The following is an 8,002-nucleotide window of genomic DNA, read 5'->3' as shown; positions in this document are numbered from 1 at the left end:
ACTTACTAACTTACCACTTACGCCCTCTCAACCTCCCCCCCCCCTAACCGCTCACGTCGACTCCTTAATTATTTATAACGTTCCTTCCCTCGGAACACCTTTGTCCTGGCCTCCTCTACATTCTCTTCGCTATACCACCTGCGCTTGACTCTTCTTCCTAACGGACTTAGAGAGCGGAGGTGGTTGTGGCGCTTGAACTATAAGGTTGTACTTATGGACGTGGAGAGGAGCAGACGAGAAGAAGAAGAGGAGGAAGAAGAAGAAGAAGAAGAAGAAGGAGGAGGATGTGAGGAGGAGGAGGAGGAGGAGGAGGAGGAGGAGGAGGAGGAAGAAGAAGGAGGAGGAGGAGGAGGGGAGGAGGGAGAAGAGAAGGGAGGAGAAAGAGAGGAGAGAGAGAAGCTTGTTGGAGCAGCAACGTGTAGGCCCCTCCTGACAGATGATCACTTGTATTTTTCATGCTGTGCTCACAACTCAATAGTGAGTCATGAAATTAAGTTAGTATTAGGCTGTGATAGAAAATGTGTTTCTCATTGTGGACCACAGTCAGAAATATTTGAAGGCCATTCTCTGTTGATCTTGACAATTGTTTTCAGGGCTTTCCCAGCTTCCTTTGAAACTAGAGGTGGCCATCTGACCCACTTCTGGGCAAAGAAATAGGGAAGAATGTGGGGGCTGAGGGGAGACCCGAGGGAGAGAATACAACTTCTGCTTTCCCGGTAGGAGGAACAGATGCTCCTTTCTCTTGCCTTCTGTCTCAAAGGTGGATACAACGTGTAATGTCTGATGCACTGGCAGTCACTTTAGAGCACAGGCTGAAAGCACACAGATTTTAACACCATGGGCTGCTGCGCCACCGCTGTGTACCCTAGACGTTTTGCCATGGAGAAAAGCCCCTATTGTTTAAGCCAGAGGTTGGTAAGTCTTTTCTACTTAGCTTGTTGCTGTGATTTGAAAGCTTCCGTAGACAACGTGTAAACCAAAGTCATGGCTGTGGTGCCACATGTAACCCATGGACTGTTTGCTGGCTCTTTCCCTGGGTGATCTTGCTGCCTTTATTGCTCTCTCCCATCGTCTCCTCTTACCTCCTCTCCGCTCTGCTCTGGCCACACTCTTCCTCCCACACATCAGGCCCTCTCCCTCCGGAGGGCCTTTGCACTTGCTGTTCCCTCAGCCTGAGGCTCTTCCCCCAAATGTCCACAGGACTTGCTCCTTCACCTCCTTCTGATCTTGACTCACAAATCACCTCTCTTCAAGGCCTTCCCTGGTCCCCTAACTAAAGTGCTCCCCACTGGCCCACAGGCACTATTCCGTGGTGTGCTGTATATTTCACTTCTTTACTCTGAGCTTCTTGAGGGAGGAAACTGTGTCTGTTCCTTGGATTTGGGATATAGATTCCACCTGCAATGTCATAGTGTTTAATCAATATTTGGTATATAATTGACTTTTCCCCTTTCTGCCAGATTCAGGTAAGAAAACAGACTCAGGGAGGCTCATTACCCCATCCAAGGGGACACAGTGGGTAAAGCGGTGGAATCTGGGTTTGCACCCTAGGGGCCCTGTGCGGTGGTGTTTGTGGCACCAGGGAGAGAGGGAGAACAGCCACCCCCATTGGAGGAGCAGGCGTTAGGGGCCTGAAGCCACATAGAGATTCCTGCATGACTCCTTGCCCTGGGGCATCGCCCAGTAAAGGAGGCCCATGGGAGTCCATTAAGGGAAACAGGCGCTATCCAGTTCATCTAGGGCAGGCTCAGTCTTACAGCATTCCCACATCAGAGAGTCTTTAGAAAAGTCATATTTGGTGAACAGTCCAGACTGACTTGTAAGATCATAAAAAGCCAAATGGAAACACTTACGATTCAACATTTTTAGTCAAGAAAACCCACAAAGAGTGAATTTATATTTGATGTACACGTGGGGGAACCTAAAGGAGCCTAACAGGCATAAAACACACTGACATCTTGTGTCAGGAAACAGGACGAGGTGTCCTGATGGCTTTCGCTCGAGGCTTGTCGGCACCAGGCGCTGCTCCAGAGAGCCTGAGAAATTACCTTCTTCCGCTGCGGCTTTGAGAGGTGAGCCCTGAATATGCCGCGATATAATCGTTTGGTGAGGTGCAATTTGGATCTCACTGCGCCTTCAAAAATTATGTATTTTAATATAAATAATATTATTTATGAGGGTCATTTCCAAGGCCATTTCTTTACACAGCAAAGGGGAGTTTGAGTTAAAATTACTGGTTACTTGCCTAAGGCCTTTAATGGATAACATTGTATGATTTTTTCCCTTCATTGTCTGACATCAGATTTAGAACAAATGACTTTTTAAAGCAATTTTTTCAAAAAAAGTCTGCATGATTCTAAATGATATTCTTTAGAAAACAATGGAATGATTGAATTTGATTGTGATCTGTAAGATCCAGTTTAAACCAAACAGCGTTTCTTTGCTTTTAATGGGCTCTGTTGCAGGAAACTGACCCACAGGAAGAGGCCACTTACAGAAGCTTCTTTGGTGGAATCCTTGAGTAGTGAGGTCACCCCATTGCGTGATCTTAGCATGTAGACATATTTGCCATCAGTTTTCAGATGCTTTCTCAAATAATCTGCATACCATCAATTCTTCTTTCCTATGTGAAATGGTTTGCATTAACTCCATTTGTTAGCATATAAATAATAACTTGTTAATATATAGAACTCTTTAACGCACACCAGAGGAGAATCTATCTCCAAATGGACATAAATTTCAATGATGTATATCACAGAGGTGCTTTTTTATTACACACACACACACACACACACACACACGCCTGCTTTATGTATTATTTGTTCTTTATGATTGTGCTTTGGAAAAGCTTTTGTATCCTACCTTGTAGAACTAATAAGTGCTTAGGCACAGGGTTTCCTAGAGGGGAGAGAACTTGCTTTAAAAGGTGACCTAGCTCCTGGTCAGTGTGGCTCAGTGGTTGAGCATCGACCCATGAACCAGGAGGTCACCGTTTGATTCCTGGTTGGGGCTCATGCCCAGACCTGTTTGGCTCATCCCCAGTAGGGGCCATGCAGAAGGCAGCTGATTAATAATTCTCTCTCTCCTTCTCTTTCCTCCTTCTGAAATCAATAAATACATTTTTTAAAAAAGTATATCGCTAAAAATTGCTGCTGAAATTTCCTTTGGAGGAAAAATAACTGTTTAGCTCAAGGGCTTCCCCCACTTGTCATTGAGAAAGGCTGTGACTGTCCCGAGGTCTGCTCCGAAAGCCTGAGTGAGCATGCGGACGGCATGGACATCTACGGGCAGAGAGCAGAAACAGGCCTGGTTGGCTGATGAGTCCCAGGCCTTTCTCTCCACCCTCCCCTCTTATCTTCCTGGCGTGGACATAGGTAATTTTTTTGGAAGGTTTTATTCCAACAGTACAAATCAAAATGCTATGGAAAAGACATCTTCCACTTCCTCAGGCGTTCCTGCCTTCTCAAGCCTCCCCCAGACCCGACCCCCACCCAGCCACGCTTCATGCATCCTTCCACCTTCTACTTGGCCGTGCTCCCAGAGGATGCGGACAACGGGGGCTGCTAGAAAGTCCATTATTAAAAATAATATGAAAATAATTATGGCGAGAAAAGATTCCTAACAAACTGCGTTTTCAATGTAACTATAATTTTAATAATAGAAAATGATGTTGTTTGATATTTTGATTAATTTAACAAATAGCAGGACTGTTTACTGGGTACAGGGAGCTAAGCACGAAACAGTACAAGGGCAGGAGAATTTATAGGACGATGCTTCCCAAAGGAGAATGTTTTAAGTAAGGATTTATCTGCACAAAGAGTCTGGTCTGGCCTGGGAGCCAGAATTTCTATGAATAGCAAGATACGAAGATTCAAGGCTGAGAACTCATAAGCCATTAGGACCTTCCCTCAAGCCAGATGTTAAACACCCGAAAGAAGTGGAAACCTTCCAGATGGAAAATAGAGGAACTCTGAGAATGCAGAGCATTGGCAAGACAAGGGCCGTTTGTCCAGCTTCTGGGCTGTGTATTTCAGAACAGGTCAGCCTCGGAGAGTGTGGCTGCGGCTGGGTCCTGGAGGGAAGAGCAGTCCCTCCACCTCTTCTTCCACAGGCAGCTTCCGGAGGAGCAAGGCATGCCCAGCGGGAAAGGGCAAGCCGCCCAGACTTGACCTGTTAACCCTGTGACCTGTTGACCCTGTGTTTAAAACGATGTTTCAGCTGAGTCGACCTCACCTCTGAACCTGACATCAAAGCTGCCTCTATTCAGCCCCTGGTGCGACAGGGGCTGCCATCCCCAAGTTGCCTTCCAACCTTTGTAACTGAGGGCCTGTGTGCTTAAGGAAGGACAGTCTCATATAATTGCTAAACTTAAATTTTGTGTCCACTTAGGAAACAGTTTTCAAAGTGAAGCTGGGACAGAATTAGAATAACCAGTGTATTAGGGTTCTCCAGCTAAACAGAATCAATAAGCTATCTCCTATTGAGAGAGAGAGAGAGAGAGAGAGAGAGAGAGAGAGAGATTTTAAGAAACTGGCTCATGTGGCTCATGTGACTGTGGGGGCTGACAGGGCCGGATTCGTTTGGACGACGCAGCAGTCTGAAGATTCAGGTAGCAGTGGATGTTGCAATCGTGTCTGGAACCTGCAAGCCAGTTTAGCTGGAAACAGGCAGGGTTCTCTGTAGAATATGGGGGCAGAATTGCTTCTTCTTTGGGAAATCTCAGTCTACTCTTTTAAGGCCTCCCACTGATTGGAGGAGGCCCACCCACCACATTATGGAGGGTAACTTGCTTTGCTCAAAGCCTACTGAACGTGGGGATCTGGGTACAGACTTCTCATGGGTTCTTGTCTGACAAAGATGAAGAATAAATTCGTGGACTAACAAATTTCTTTAATAAAAACGTAGAAGTTTATTGGAAGCAGATACAAACTTCATCTGGGCAGAGGTGTTCCCAAAGGGGACCCTCTGGGGAGAGGTACCCAAGTGGGAAAAGCCTGCTTTCTCTCTCTTTCTCTCTCTCTCTCTCTCTCTCAAAAAAAAAAAATCCTCCTCATGTCCCCTTGTCTCCAGGTGATATATGCTGCAGTTCTTTGTTTGAACCTGACCCTGTCATTAATTTAGGGCCCCCATACTCTCCTCATTGGTTATTTGTTACATAGTATCAGTTTCAAAGGCCAAAGCCCATCTGGTGCCCTCTTCTTTCTCTCCCCTTATCTTCAAACATTCCTCTATTTTCTGTAAAAATGTCTCCATTTCCCATCATTCTGTGACTTTTCTTTATCCTCTGTGAATGTGTGTCTTCCTCCCCCCTTATCCTGTGGCCTTTTTCTATCCTTTGTAACTACTCAGGCCAGAGATACCTCGTCCTTCACATATGTATTCCTCCCCCATGGACTCTCTTTATTCCCTAAACCTGACTATTTTGTCCTTAGAATTCCTTTCACTACTGATTTAAATGACTCGTCACAGCTAAAAAATACCTGCCCGCAACCTCTGGACTGGTATTTGATCAAACAGCGGGGCACCATGGCTCAGCCAAGGCACTCATAACATGCACCGTCACAACCAGTGAGTTTGAACAACAGCTCGTCCCTGGCATGCCCCTCTCAGGATAGACTCCATGGCAGGGAATGGCCTGGTACTAGGCATTCAGAGATTTCATGTTTGCAGGTACCTATATAATCTGTGGCAATTTCTGAGGAACTTCTGTTGTCTATCGGCCTATTGGGTCTAAATTGGGGGTTGGCCAGATAGTATATATTTTCATCTCTCTTGCTACCACTCAAGCAAAAGCAGCCATAGGCAATCTGACTGACATTGCTGTGTTCCGATAAAACTTTATTTATGCAAACAGACAAAGGGCCTGATTTGGTCCACGGGTAAAGGGAGAATTTGGGGTGATATCAGACCTTTTCTCCCTGCCAAACCTGGCAAAGGGGATGGCTAAGCTATACTCTGGGTGGGGATACTTTCATCTATGGGGGTTGAAAAGCCCAAAGGGAGCTTTGCTATCTCACACAGGAAAAACCTGGGACTCAGTACTTCCAGGTTGGGTAAGTCAATGTCTCAAAGACGTCTTCAAGGACTGGTGCTCTCCAGGTCTGCGCTCCGGCATCTTCAGCACGTTGGTTTAGTGCACCCAGGTACTTAAAAAGAGTTTCTGTATTTCTTCCACATTCAGTAGAAGAAGAGGAAGAGTGTGCCCAGTGAGGCTCATTTCAGTAGCAAGAAATCCCTTCCCAGAAGGCACTGGGCCATCTCCCCTCACTTCTTGGCCAGAGCTAGGGTGTGGGTGCTGCAGAGGACGAAATCTCTGTGACTGGCTGGGAGAAGTGTTTGGCTGGCCAAGTGGAAGATGGTAGATCAGCCATGAAAATTCAGGCTGTGACAGCAAGCAAAGCTCAGTGTGCCCTGGGAAGAAGCCCCAGCAATGCCGCCCTAACTGCAGAGCCCTCGCAGCGGAGGTGGCTCATTCCGGGTGGCCCACACCTGGGATGTGGCAGGTCTGCAGGTAGAGGAGGCAGCAGGAGGGAGAGAGTTCAGGAGAGCAATGTCCCCTGTTGAGTGCCAGGTAGGAGGCTCTGGGCCACTGCGAATACCCGGGACAGAGGAAAGTGAGTGAAACCCTGAGCACGGAGAGTGGCCCAGCCACCAGGCACAGGGGAACTGCAAATGCCCAGAAGAAATGCAGAGCAGCTGCAGGGGCCTGAGGCCAGAAAGGCCTTCGCCCCCAGCTGCTGGGCCTGGTTTTCAGTCACGGAGCTGTTACCGTAAACATTCAAACCTGTAAAGAATTTTTGTGAGTTTATTTGAGCCAAACTGACAACAATTGCTGGGAAGCAGAATCTCAACGGATTGGGAAAATGCTCCAGAGAATGGCGGCTTTTTTCCATCTATTTTTATACGTTGCAATAAAAGGAGGGGACGTAATCCATTGGTGATAGATTAGAGAGGCAGGAGAAAGCAAAGCAGGGAAACATCTGGGACTGGATAAAAAGTAAAATGACAGACACATAACAGTCAATAATTAATATGGTAATAATAACAATGAAGGAATTTATGGTCTCCTGTCCTGGAGCCCAGGCACATTAGGTTGTGCCCCAAGGGGTCTGGAAAAGGGGAAGTTATAAGTTACCCAGATATTTCAAGGATATGTTATCATAGATGCAAAAAGACAGATAGACTCAGTTAAGGTAAAGTTTGATCTTGTCAGTGAAGATACCGGCCTAGGATGTAACTACCCACCATAACTGCTTCTAGTTAAAGTTTAATTTCAGACCATCCTTTGTGGTGACTTTAGGTTTCTGAGTTTGCAAGACCGCCATGCAGGCCTTCCCTGAGCTTGTCAGGTCAGCATGTGGCCCCTTTCGTCCACAGAGCTCTGGCTGGGCTCTCTGCTAACCTTCCAAGAGCTCCAGGGACTGGAGCACAGCAAGTAGGAGCTGCAGGAGACCTGGGCCCAAGAATGAAACTTACCTGCATTGGCGCAGGGAAGACCCTGCTGAGGCTGGGACTTTTGTCCTGGGCTTGGAGGCTGGCCATGTGGGAGGGCCGGGCCCGATTCCCAGGCTCCGCTGGGTCCAGCTCTGCTCAGGCCCATCAGCAACCCAGGGGGAACTCAAGGCCCCGGGCCTCTGGCAGGATGAGCGATCAGCACAGCACAGCACTTGGATGGAGCGGGGTGGGGTGGGGGGGCAAGAGAGCCCCGCAGCACTACCTGTGTTGGGGCAGGTAGGGGTGCTTGGTGCTCAGGATAGAAACTGCCCCTGGGCATTTGAGCACAAGAGTGATAATGAGCAAACATATTCACAACCAAAGTGGGGGCTGGTCTTCCGCCTTGTTCCACCTAAGCTAGCTCTCCCCGTGCTCTTACCTCCTTTATCCCCCCCTGTCTTCCTCCCCACTTACTCCTGAGAAAAATTCGAATCTCAGATGATTTAATTGAAAGGAACCTCAGGGTCAATGGTCTACACCCTTCTCATTCCAAAGATGGGGCGAGAGA

This window comes from Myotis lucifugus, unplaced genomic scaffold (genome assembly GCF_000147115.1).
Source record: "Myotis lucifugus unplaced genomic scaffold, Myoluc2.0 scaffold_206, whole genome shotgun sequence".
NCBI classification, from domain to species: Eukaryota; Metazoa; Chordata; class Mammalia; order Chiroptera; family Vespertilionidae; genus Myotis; species Myotis lucifugus.
Note: the sequence above shows the minus strand (reverse complement) of the source record.